The sequence below is a fragment of the Drosophila suzukii genome, assembly GCF_043229965.1.
Source record: "Drosophila suzukii chromosome 2 unlocalized genomic scaffold, CBGP_Dsuzu_IsoJpt1.0 scf_2c, whole genome shotgun sequence".
NCBI classification, from domain to species: Eukaryota; Metazoa; Arthropoda; class Insecta; order Diptera; family Drosophilidae; genus Drosophila; species Drosophila suzukii.
In genome coordinates this window covers 16,262,012-16,275,233 of record NW_027255896.1, presented here as the reverse complement: position 1 = coordinate 16,275,233, position 13,222 = coordinate 16,262,012, and the positions used below count along the sequence as shown (strand labels likewise).

The 13,222-nt window shown below is 38.1% G+C and overlaps 1 long non-coding RNA gene across 3 annotated transcripts; it reads right to left on the bottom strand.

Annotated features, from left to right (window-relative positions):
- Nucleotides 1-1,704: 1,704 nt before the first annotated feature.
- On the bottom strand, nucleotides 1,705-3,464 carry LOC139354185 (uncharacterized). Of its 3 annotated transcripts, none has more exons than XR_011605272.1 (4): nucleotides 3,350-3,464; nucleotides 3,190-3,266; nucleotides 2,846-3,133; nucleotides 1,705-2,528 (listed from the first exon to the last, which is right to left on the bottom strand). It is a non-coding gene; the product is annotated as an uncharacterized lncRNA (long non-coding RNA). The 3 variants fall into 3 exon arrangements; XR_011605273.1 differs by having other exon boundaries at nucleotides 3,071-3,133; XR_011605271.1 differs by having other exon boundaries at nucleotides 1,705-3,133; nucleotides 3,350-3,463.
- Between the last annotated feature and the right edge of the window lie 9,758 nt (nucleotides 3,465-13,222).

Below are 13,222 nucleotides of genomic sequence, written 5' to 3'. Positions count from 1 at the left end.
ATAAACATATACGCACGTCGCGTAAAAGCCCCAAAGTACACCCGTTTTTTTGGGTACCAATTGATCTTGGGGCTTCACCTATTTTCATCGATCAAGCCACCCCACACCAACAGAATATACTCAGTAAACGATTTACGTGTTCTCCTAGATCCTAAACTTAAATTTGACTCCTACATAACCTCTACTGTAAATAAAGCTATGAGTGTTCTTGGGTTTATAAAGCGTTGGTCTAAAGAATTTGATGATCCATTCACTACCAAATTATTATTTACCTCACTTGTCCGTCCTAATTTAGAACACTGTTCTTCCGTTTGGAGTCCTCAGTATCAAGTGCACATTGACCGTAGAGAGTCCGTACAGAAACAAATTCTTCTATTTGCCTTACGTGGCTTGAACTTAGAAGTTTGAATTTCAATAGAAGTTAAGCCTTTTGATTTGGTAACTTCCTGACTTATACCCTGTATGTTTATGATGTGATTATCTTGAATGTTTTGAAAATTATCAGAATTTTCCTTCAATAAGGATATTTCCGCACCTGTGTCTAGTAAGAGAGCTAATTCTTTTCCTGTTTTGTGAAAGTGACAAATGTATTTTGACTGAGATTTAAAGTGTGAATTTTGATGTTGTTTACTGTGCTGACAACACTTCTACAGTTTCGCCTTTGACGTTGTTTTTTAAGCTGGAAATGACTTCAGCTATTGTTGTTTCATCTCCGACTAGATTTCTGGCGACGCCTTTTAGCTTTGTTTTTATAATTGAAACTGCTAATTGTTCGTGTTCGCCTTTTATGGATTCTACTATTTCTAATGCATCCATAAAACTTGTTAAGTTTTCAGATTTACCATCGAAAACTGGTATAAGCTTGGATGCTGTGTTAATGAAATCAATATTAGATTGTGCCATTGTAATATTGTTTCTTATTTTATTTTCTATTATGGAGTTATCATCAGAATCCAGATCTGACATTAAAACAGCTGGAATAGTAAGATTATTTAAATCTTGCTCTTCTATTTTAGGATTTGTTTCTGTAAGGTCTTCTGATTCTATTTGGTCACTGTCAGTTTGTTTTGTTGATTCCGATTCATCACCAGTTTCAACTGCTAGGGAAGTGTTAAGTATAGTTGGTACCGATATGTCCAACTTAAACTTTTGTTTAATTGATATTAAATTAGATCGTAGTCTGATCAAAAATTTTGATACTTGGAACCAATGATCTTGATTTAATTTTTCCCTCTGGCCATATATTAGTATTCGTGCTTCATTAAATCATTTTACTAGAATTTCCACATGTTTTTTAATGGTATTTTTTTGAATTGGCCTGTATTGAGTAAGTGACTTATATGATTTGTCAAAGTCAACTTTTATGTTATTTAGCTGCTTATATAATTCATTCCATTCCATTATATTGTGGAGATGAATTATTTCTTGAAGACCATCATTACTATTGTTCTACCTAGTATTGGGTGTTCGTCTACTACTGATTTAACCTGTACCCCTGGGATGGTTGATAGGACAATTGCCTTTTGGGTGCTTGTGCAATGAATTAGTGGAGAGGCATCTAAATTAAATGTTTCAATATATAAGTTTTCTAACTCGTAAATGCTTACTGAAGTTGGTGCAACTAATTGCAGAATTCTTTCTCTAAAGTAGATGTCCCTATCATATGTGTTTGCAATTGCTTTTATCGTAGCCATTTTTAATTAATTTGTTTTAATTTATTTATTTGTATTTTATTCCATTTTCTTTAATTTTTTTTTTAAATTTCAATACAGCAATATTTTTATAATAATGTTGTTTGTGCCAAAATGTTTAAATTTTGTCCAGATCATTTGCCTGGCTCATATAGTTTTTCTTAAGACATTTATTGTGCAATTTATAAAGTTTATAAAAACAGTTTGCGCACATTATTACAACAATTATTATAAGCAATGTATGAATTAATTCTAAGTCTATGGGGTTTGATTCTACCTTATTAATAACATTTGCAGTGGAATCCACTGTTTTTGTATCAATTAAACCCATCTTTGGGGTTGGTATTCTTAAAACATATCTTGGTCTGTCAAATTCTTTGGATTTTTGAATCAATTCGTAAATGTTGTTAATGTTATTCATAAACAACTAGTTTAATATTATTAATTTTGATTTTACTTTACTTTTACTTTTTGACCAATTATTATCATATTTTACATATAATTTCCTGCCTATTTTGTGTATGGTTTTCAGGCCATACTCTAATCGGGCAACTTTTATGTCGCTCAATTTTTACAATTGTTTTTATAATATAAATGAAAAAATATGCATCGCAGTGCAATTAAAAAAATTTTTGCAACGCAGTGCAAAGATAAACAAATTATGCGCTCTTGGTAGCGCTGTCGGTTCACACTTCCTTGGTACCGGTGCTGGCTGCACAGGTGTACTTCATGTTGGGGCACCGGTGCTGGCTACACAGGTGTAGCAGAATGGGGAGCACAGTGATCCCTCGCAGTCATCTGGGCACGTCTTCTTTAGTTTTGGTATGGCAACTTTATCTGGAGGAGGCAATGTGTTTTTATTTTTTGAAATATTTTGGATTACAGGGTAGGTGGATGTGGCTGTAGCTGTGGTCTGATTTTTTCGTTCTGACATTGATAAGGATCACACGTTGATCCAGACTGCGAGGCCACAGGATTAGGCGTCAGGCCGAAGCGAGAGTCATCCACACGCCACGCAGAAAGCTCAACCATAAGGGTAGGGCACAAGGATGTGGATAGGGATGGATGGTGATCCCGACCGCAAAGCAACAGGATTCAGTGTCGGGCAGTTGCCAGAGTCATCCGCGAAAATGCCAGGCGGAAGGGACACTTACAAAACGGCACAAGATTACACCACGTAGAAGAGAGTATGCGCGGAGGGAGACAAGCAATACAAGACGCGCAGTCCAGACATACACCGCAGCATCCGGAGATTCTATACGGAATGCGCCGGACGAGCTCGTCTAGTTGTTACCCGAGGAAAAGGGGAGGACGGTGCAGAATCAGATCTACACCGTAGCCAGCTGGTCACAAAAAAAACAAAAAACAGAAACACGCACCACACCAACAGTTGACTAAAAAACAAGAAAAAGAACGGGACATGCATGGGCCGCACCAGCAACCTGAAATTTAAAGGGGGCTTAATACAGGAAGCAGAAACGGACATCATAATACTTACCTGCTGTCCTGGTTGCAAAGTGAATGCGAAGTCCTCTCCGCACCCGCTCTCAAAAGCTGACAATGTGGAGTCAGATGCTGCCAACAGAGGACGAGTGAAGGGCGAGAGAGGACGAAAGGATGAGATGAAAAGGAGTTAAGGAAATGCAAAAGAAACTTACCTAAAAAAGTTGCAAAATCACCACGAGCCAGGGAAGGGGGCGCCTCGATAGGCGATCGATTGGCACTGGACGATAGTGCGATCGATGGGCACACGACAATGGAAATATCGGCCAAGGTGGAAATATCGCAAACGAACAGGTGGCAACGCCGCACCGTCGGTATCGATATGCGAATAAATATCGATCACGCACGAATGGTGTGACCAGGCGGAGGAAACATGGAAAGGAGTGAGACGCAGCAACGAGCACCGAGCCGGGGTTCGATAGCCCATGAGTATCGATTTCCCAGTGGAAACACGGGATATATCGGCGTGGAAGATTTAAAGTTGCTACGTGGAGGATGACCAGCGCTGTAGAAACTCAAGGGAGTTAAGAGCGTCGAGGGAGCATCGAGGGAGCAACGAGGGAGCGCCGCGGGAATCACAAGGACTCGAAGGCTAGGACATGCAAGGAAACGCCGGAGAGTAGAAACAAGTTTTAAATGTTTCCCGAAGTAAGGGGGGAATGTGAGGAGTTGAATAACTCCCCACAAATAGAAGCAGCAGCAGATGGCCGGCCGCTTACCAGATACGCGGCGAATTCGCGTAGTAACAGCGCGGCGAGGAGAGAGTTTGGAGACTTGGATGGAGAACGAGAGAGTTTGGAGACTTGGATGGAGAACGAGAGAGTTTGGAGACCAAGGACGGAGAGCGAGAGAGTTTGGAGACCAAGCATGGAGAACGAGAGAGAATGGAGACTTCGCGGGAAAGGCAAGAGTGCCGTGTGCAAAAACAGGATAACGGAACTCCACCGGACTTTGGACTCTCCCGTGAACTTTGGACCGGGAGAGGAAGTGCCACATCTCGGCAGTGGAGCGGCACACAGGCGTGCCACAAGCGGCACGGGAATCAGCGGAATGGCAGCAGTGGGCGGAGCATCGATTGGAAGCGGTACGTGAAGGACAAGTGGGTCAACCAGGAGTCACGGACTTTGGACCCGGAGTGGAGAGATCATGCGGGCCGTGCGCAAAAGAGAAATAACGGTTCCCGGAGGCCCTATATAAGGCCGCAGAGCGCTGGCAGCTGGATCAGTCGATCACGAGGAGTCAAACCTTCAAGATCAGTTAAGGTACCAAGTGAACAGTCAGTCAAGCAAATAATCTACGAGGGAGCTACAACCAAGCGAGTCGTCGGAAGCAGCGCCGTGGGAAGCACACAAGGAGCAAGATCGCCACGTCGAGACGTTCGGGATTGGGACATCAGGAATCTCCGAATTGAGACACAGGTGGCTGAGTTCTGGAAGGCATCACGCGGCTAAGTCAAGGCGTTTGTTTTCCAACTTTGTCACGACCACACCCTGGCGAGTCGCCCGGCGGGTCTGTCAGAGACAAGCAAAAGAGTCCTACGACGAAGAACCGTCAGCTTGGGGAGGAAAGTTGCCTGCGACTCAGCGTACCTTGGCCGATCGAGCAGGACCTGGCGTAACGGACGAGCGGTAGATCGATTTGCGGTTTCAAGAGGCGGCCGCCTGGAAAGCCCTGCGATTACCGGCGAAGTTCCCGAACAGCAATCGCCCAACTCCCCAAGTGCCAGAACGACGAGATACTGGTCAGAAGACAGCGCGGAGGACATCGACAGCGACGCCAGCAGACATTTCCGGCAGCCACGTTACCATCGCCGCGCGGAGCTCATTGGGGAGCGCAGGAGCGTCGCGGACGTCACGCATTAGGGTGAAGCCGGGTGGAACGTTCGTCTGCGCTAGGCGTAAAGCGAAGTAAACCGCTAGACAGCCTCCTGGCGGCAGCCTCGACTGTCAGCGCGAACTGAGCAAGAACCTAGCGGGACCGTCCGGGACAGAGCAAGGGACAGGTATTGCCTCGAAAGGTGTCGGCCTGGAGAGCAAGGCTTGTTCACCCTAGTCTGAGAACGGTGACGCTTCCCTAAGCCCACAAGGCCGAACTCTCTGCGGGTCTAAGGTGCAACAAGCGACCCCGAGGCAGCGCGTCGGCAAGCAAGCGGAGGCGGCCACTACGAGCGTCCCGAGACCCAGGATCCAGAGGAAGACAAGTCAACGCGTCGAGGAGCCAGAAAGAGGAGCGCCAGCAGCCGGCGGAACCAGAGCCAGGAGATACCACGAGAATAAATCCCACTGTTACCATTTGAACCCCTTTGTGTTCTCACTGATCTACGGGCAATCACGTCATATAAATTTGGTGAGACGAACACACAATCTTCTGAGCTAGCCGCACGAATCTCGTAGCGAGCAGACACACAAAAATCAGTTCGTTACAACTTTATGGGGTCGGAAACGTCTCCTTCACTGCTTTGACAACTTCTGACTGAAATCATTATACCCTCTGAAAGGGTATAATAATAAATGCAAGGGTATAATAAATATTTCATTATTTCGCTGACCGTTTCTTTGACAGCTGTATGTTAGAGTCGTCCGATTTGTATTAAATATAAATCGAAATTCATAAAAATACACAAAATGTTATTTTCAATAGTATAAGATAATATATCAAAAAACACCGAAGCTATAATTCGTTTCATATTATTTTCCCACCAATTTTCCGATCGTTCCTATAGCAGCTATATGATGTAGTCGTCGGATTTTGATAAAATTAAATTCGAAATTCAGAACTAATTAAAAAATGTTATTTCCAAGCGTAGGAGGTCATATGTTAAGGAACACCGAAGCTATAATTTGCTTCATATTATTTTCCCACCAATTTTACGATCGTTCCTATGGCAGCTATATGATATAGTCTTCCGATTTTGATAAAATTAAATTAGAAATTCAAAATTAATTTAAAAATTTTATTTTCAAGCGCAGGAGGTTATATGTTAAAAACACCAAGGCTATAATTTGTTTCACATTATTTTCCCACCGGTTTTACGATCGATCCTGTGGCAGCTATATGATATAGTAGTTCGATTTTGATAAAACTACATTCGAAATTCAGAACTAATTAAAAAATGTTATTTCCAAGCGTAGGAGGTTATATGTTAAGGAACACCGAAGCTGTAATTTGTTTCATACTATTTTCCCACCAATTTTACGATCGTTCCTATGGCAGCTATATGATATAGTCTTCCGATTTTGATAAAATTTAATTCGAAATTCAAAACTAATTAAAAAATGTTATTTCCAAGAAAAGGAGATAATATGTTAAAAACCACCAAAGATATAATTTTTTTAAATTTTTTTCCGATTTTTTCGTCTAGTGATGCTGATCAAGAATATATATACTTTATGGGGTCGGAAACGTCTCCTTCACTGCGTTGCAAACTTCTGACTGAAATCATTATACCCTCTGCAAGGGTATAAAAATTAGAATCCTATTTTTAATATTTCGCAGCAAGAATGCCAGTTTTAATATAAATGAACAAAAAAACAGTAGTATTCACTCGCGTTTGGGGGTGTGTGCAATCGCCATTTTCGACAATAAGTTTGTTCGGAAAGATTTCTTAAAATCCTTTTAATAGTTCGTTCCTCCTTACGATTTGTCACTTTTTTGGCCCCATACAAACCGTCCCGCCAATATACTTATTCTTATTAGTCGTTGAGTAGAAGAGTATCTGGAGCTTGAGGTATTTGGGAGGAGCCTTTTTGGATTTGTTCCATCATCCCATGCATCCCATCTTAGTTCTAGGGTTTTGGAAACCCTATGGGTGTATAAAGTAGCTTGAAATAGGAAACGTTTGTTCTACGACTTTTGGAAAAACCCGCTATTTTAGCGGAAAATCAAAAAAAAAGCCAGATTTAAAATGCTTATAGTAGCTAAACAACTAATGCTACAGAAACGTGCTATATATCTCTGAAATTTAATTTGCTAAATACTCTTCATATTGTAAAATTGTATGAATATAATAGATTTAGAGTTATGATAAAAAGTTATTTTTTAAAACCACTTTTTGACTATTTTCTCAAAATTGAGTCAAACGATTTCTTTTTAAATTTTAAATCATATAGCCCTTAAGATTCCTCAACTTTTGATATATAACACTTTTTGCCCTAAAAATTACCGTTTGGAAGATATTAAGCGATAAAAAGTGCAACTGGTTTCAGCTCCGTATACGTAATATTTCATACTTATTGGAATAAACAAGAAAAAACCCAGTTTGATGAAAAATATTCTTATTAGATTTTTTTCAAACGGAAAATCTGTTATGGTTTTAGGGTCATTTGCTTGCATGAAGCTAATCGAAATAGGAAACTTGATCAATTTGTTCTACCACCTTGGAAAAACCCGCTAGTGGGAAATGTAAGAAACGACAGATTTCTCTTGGAATTTGAAACTATACAACCCTTGAGATTCCAAACTTGTGCTATTAAAATAGGTAATTGAAGCGATAAAACTTGTTATTAAAAAGTTTAATATTCATATTATATGTTTCATTCTTATTAAAATGTGAATGTAAACAACCCATACCTTATTGGAATAAAGTTAAGCCGAAGTGGAACATGAAAGTGTATGTTTGGTTTTTCAATAGCCAAGCCATATGGGGACGACTCCTAGTCATGGTATTGGGGTACTTAAACTCTTGTGCAAAAAAACTTGTGATATCAAACAAAAACACCTCTTAACGAGGTAAAAAGTAGTGGCGAAAGCGCTCTTAACAAAAATTTCTGATATCAACAATTGTGACGAAAAATGATATTACATTCGATAAAATAAATAAACTATATTAAATTTATGTATTCGGCACGCTACAGCTGAAATTTTATGTGTAGGTAAATAAATATTTACTGTTGCGGGCCGAAATCAAATTAATACGCATTTTTAATAAAATGATGCAAAATAATATCAATTAGAAATGTTGATATGAATGCGTATCATATTGATATGAATTCGTATCATTTTGATATATAAATGGTGATATGTAAAAATTGAGGAGACAATATCAAACGGGTATTGTTCCGCTTTTTTCTCTGTGTTGTAAAGTTTCCGAGATCACAGCGTTCATCCGGACAGACGGACATGGCTAGATCGACTCGGCTAGTGATCCTGAAAAAGAATATATATACTTTATGGGGTCGGAAACGCTTTCTTCTGCCTGTTACATACTTTTCGACGAATCTAGTATACCCTTTTACTCTACGAGTAACGGGTATAAAAATAAAATATAATGTTTACCTAGAGGTTCCAGAACATCATTAAGCTATGGAAAATTAAAGTCCGTGCTATTTTAGCCAATATATGAGCTTTAATAGTTGAAATAGAACACAGTTTCTGTAAAACTTAACAAAATTAAAATCAGTAACAAATAATAAAAAAATAAAATTAAATGTTTACCTACAGGTTCCAGAACATTATTAAGCTATGACAAATTAAAATCTGTGCTAGTTTACCCATTATATGAGCATTGATAGTTGAAATAAAATAAAGTTTCTGTAAAACTTAACAAAATTAAAATCAGTAACAATTTAAAAAAATAAAATTTAATGTTTTCCTAGAGGTTCCAGAACATTATTAAGCTATGGCAAATTAAAATCCGGGCTAGATTAGCCAATATATGAGCATTGATAGTTGATAGTTTCTGTAAAGCTTAGCAAAATTAGAATCAGTACCAAATTATAAAAAAATAAAATTAAATGTTTACCTAGAGGTTTCAGAACATTATTAAGCTATGACAAATTAAAATCCGTACTAGTTTAGCCAATATATGAGCGTTGATAGTTGAAATAAAAGACAGTTTCTGTAAGACTTAGCAAAATTAAAATCAGTAACAAATTATAAAAAAAAAAAATTAAATGTTTTCCTAGAGGTTCCAGAACATTATTAAGCTATGGCAAATTAAAATCCGGGCTAGATTAGCCAATATATGAGCATTGATAGTTGATAGTTTCTGTAAAGCTTAGCAAAATTAAAATCAGTAACAAATTATAAAAAAAAATAAAATTAAATGTTTTCCTAGAGGTTCCAGAACATTATTAAGCTATGACATATTAAAATCCGTGCTTGATTAGCCAACTAGCCTTGTGTTAAAGGAATTTATTTTTGGAAATTCTGCCACTCGATTTGTGGCTTTGGACTGGACGTGGCGGAAATTGGCAGATCGGAAGCTATCGATGGCCTCAAGAGTTCGATGGCGCTCCGTCAAATAGGAATCAAGCTCAAGTCACGTAGGAATTTCGGCTTTATTTTGGATGGATTGCTCCCATAATGAGAGAGTGAGCTTTGGTAGTTTTGCGAGCATATATAAACCAGGATAGGGTCCCAATTTTCAATATTAACACCGGAAAATTTTAAAAAAGTTAAGCAACCTTGAAAAGTGCGTGGAAGTTCTTTTAAGGCTGCTCCCGACTCCTGTGCTATGGATTGCACATTGAAAAGCGTTTTCAGGTGACTGTTCACCTGCAATCGCTTATTTTTGAAACGCTCAGTTAAGTTGTTCCAGGCTGAGCGAAAGCAATCATTGGTGAGTGGGGATCTCGAAACTATGGAATGAGCTTCGCCACTTGTTTTTGAATTTAAATGAAATAATTTTTCAACGGGCGTTGGACTCGGATTGTCTATGTATATTGCCGTAAAAAGGTCCCGGAAAGTCGGCCAGCGAAGATAATCGCCAGAGAAAACCTCTGTGTCGATAGGAGGGAGCCGACAGCCATAAGACGTGGAATTTCGGGACGGAGTTACTGGAGCTTGAGGTATTTGGGAGGAGCCTTTTTGGATTTGTTCCATCATCCCATGCATCCCATCTTAGTTCTAGGGTTTTGGAAACCCTATGGGTGTATAAAGTAGCTTGAAATAGGAAACGTTTGTTCTACGACTTTTGGAAAAACCCGCTATTTTAGCGGAAAATCAAAAAAAAAAACCAGATTTAAAATGCTTATAGTAGCTAAACAACTAATGCTACAGAAACGTGCTATATATCTCTGAAATTTAATTTGCTAAATACTCTTCATATTGTAAAATTGTATGAATATAATAGATTTAGAGTTATGATAAAAAGTTATTTTTTAAAACCACTTTTTGACTATTTTCTCAAAATTGAGTCAAACGATTTCTTTTTAAATTTTAAATCATATAGCCCTTAAGATTCCTCAACTTTTGATATATAACACTTTTTGCCCTAAAAATTACCGTTTGGAAGATATTAAGCGATAAAAAGTGCAACTGGTTTCAGCTCCGTATACGTAATATTTCATACTTATTGGAATAAACAAGAAAAAACCCAGTTTGATGAAAAATATTCTTATTAGATTTTTTCAAACGGAAAATCTGTTATGGTTTTAGGGTCATTTGCTTCCATGAAGCTAATCGAAATAGGAAACTTGATCAATTTGTTCTACCACCTTGGAAAAACCCGCTAGTGGGAAATGTAAGAAACGACAGATTTCTCTTGGAATTTGAAACTATACAACCCTTGAGATTCCAAACTTGTGCTATTAAAATAGGTAATTGAAGCGATAAAACTTGTTATTAAAAAGTTTAATATTCATATTATATGTTTCATTCTTATTAAAATGTGAATGTAAACAACCCATACCTTATTGGAATAATGTTAAGCCGAAGTGGAACATGAAAGTGTATGTTTGGTTTTTCAATAGCCAAGCCATATGGGGACGACTCCTAGTCATGGTATTGGGGTACTTAAACTCTTGTGCAAAAAAACTTGTGATATCAAACAAAAACACCTCTTAACGATGTAAAAAGTAGTGGCGAAAGCGCTCTTAACAAAAATTTCTGATATCAACAATTGTGACGAAAAATGATATTACATTCGATAAAATAAATAAACTATATTAAATTTATGTATCCGGCACGCTACAGCTGAAATTTTATGTGTAGGTAAATAAATATTTACTGTTGCGGGCCGAAATCAAATTAATACGCATTTTTAATAAAATGATGCAAAATAATATCAATTAGAAATGTTGATATGAATGCGTATCATATTGATATGAATTCGTATCATTTTGATATATAAATGGTGATATGTAAAAATTGAGGAGACAATATCAAACGGGTATTGTTCCGCTTTTTTCTCTGTGTTGTAAAGTTTCCGAGATCACAGCGTTCATCCGCACAGACGGACATGGCTAGATCGACTCGGCTAGTGATCCTGAAAAAGAATATATATACTTTATGGGGTCGGAAACGCTTTCTTCTGCCTGTTACATACTTTCCGACGAATCTAGTATACCCTTTTACTCTACGAGTAACGGGTATAAAAATAAAATATAATGTTTACCTAGAGGTTCCAGAACATCATTAAGCTATGGAAAATTAAAGTCCGTGCTATTTTAGCCAATATATGAGCTTTAATAGTTGAAATAGAACACAGTTTCTGTAAAACCTAACAAAATTAAAATCAGTAACAAATAATAAAAAAATAAAATTAAATGTTTACCTACAGGTTCCAGAACATTATTAAGCTATGACAAATTAAAATCTGTGCTAGTTTAGCCATTATATGAGCATTGATAGTTGAAATAAAATAAAGTTTCTGTAAAACTTAACAAAATTAAAATCAGTAACAAATAAAAAAAATAAAATTTAATGGTTTCCTAGAGGTTCCAGAACATTATTAAGCTATGGCAAATTAAAATCCGGGCTAGATTAGGCAATATATGAGCATTGATAGTTGATAGTTTCTGTAAAGCTTAGCAAAATTAGAATCAGTACCAAATTATAAAAAAATAAAATTAAATGTTTACCTAGAGGTTTCAGAACATTATTAAGCTATGACAAATTAAAATCCGTACTAGTTTAGCCAATATATGAGCGTTGATAGTTGAAATAAAAGACAGTTTCTGTAAGACTTAGCAAAATTAAAATCAGTAACAAATTATAAAAAAAAAATAAAATTAAATGTTTTCCTAGAGGTTCCAGAACATTATTAAGCTATGACATATTAAAATCCGTGCTTGATTAGCCAACTAGCCTTGTGTTAAAGGAATTTATTTTTGGAAATTCTGCCACTCGATTTGTGGCTTTGGACTGGACGTGGCGGAAATTGGCAGATCGGAAGCTATCGATGGCCTCAAGAGTTCGATGGCGCTCCGTCAAATAGGAATCAAGCTCAAGTCACGTAGGAATTTCGGCTTTATTTTGGATGGATTGCTCCCATAATGAGAGAGTGAGCTTTGGTAGTTTTGCGAGCATATATAAACCAGGATAGGGTCCCAATTTTCAATATTAACACCGGAAAATTTTAAAAAAGTTAAGCAACCTTGAAAAGTGCGTTGGAGTTCTTTTAAGGCTGCTCCCGACTCCTGTGCTATGGATTGCACATTGAAAAGCGTTTTCAGGTGACTGTTCACCTGCAATCGCTTATTTTTGAAACGCTCAGTTAAGTTGTTCCAGGCTGAGCGAAAGCAATCATTGGTGATTGGGGATCTCGAAACTATGGAATGAGCTTCGCCACTTGTTTTTGAATTTAAATGAAATAATTTTTCAACGGGCGTTAGACTCGGATTGTCTATGTATATTGCCGTAAAAAGGTCCCGGAAAGTCGGCCAGCGAAGATAATCGCCAGAGAAAACCTCTGTGTCGATAGGAGGGAGCCGACAGCCATAAGACGTGGAATTTCGGGACGGAGTTACTGGAGCTTGAGGTATTTGGGAGGAGCCTTTTTGGATTTGTTCCATCAGCTGCGCGGCAAATATTTCGTAAGTGGAGTACGTTTTGTAATACTTGGACTTTAGTATGGACTTTGTGTCTGCAGCGCTCTCGCATGCAACTATAATGCATATGTCGTATGCTGCCTTTACCGTTTGCCACAAGGAATTGAGGTGATCGCGACGGATTTTACAGGCGGATAACGTTGGGGTAGGAGCACCTGGAACGTTCACAGTGGCCTCAAAGTGAATCAGACAGTCAGCTGTGGCCATAAATCGGGTTGAAGCGGATTTTACTGATGTTGCCATGACGTTAAATAATTT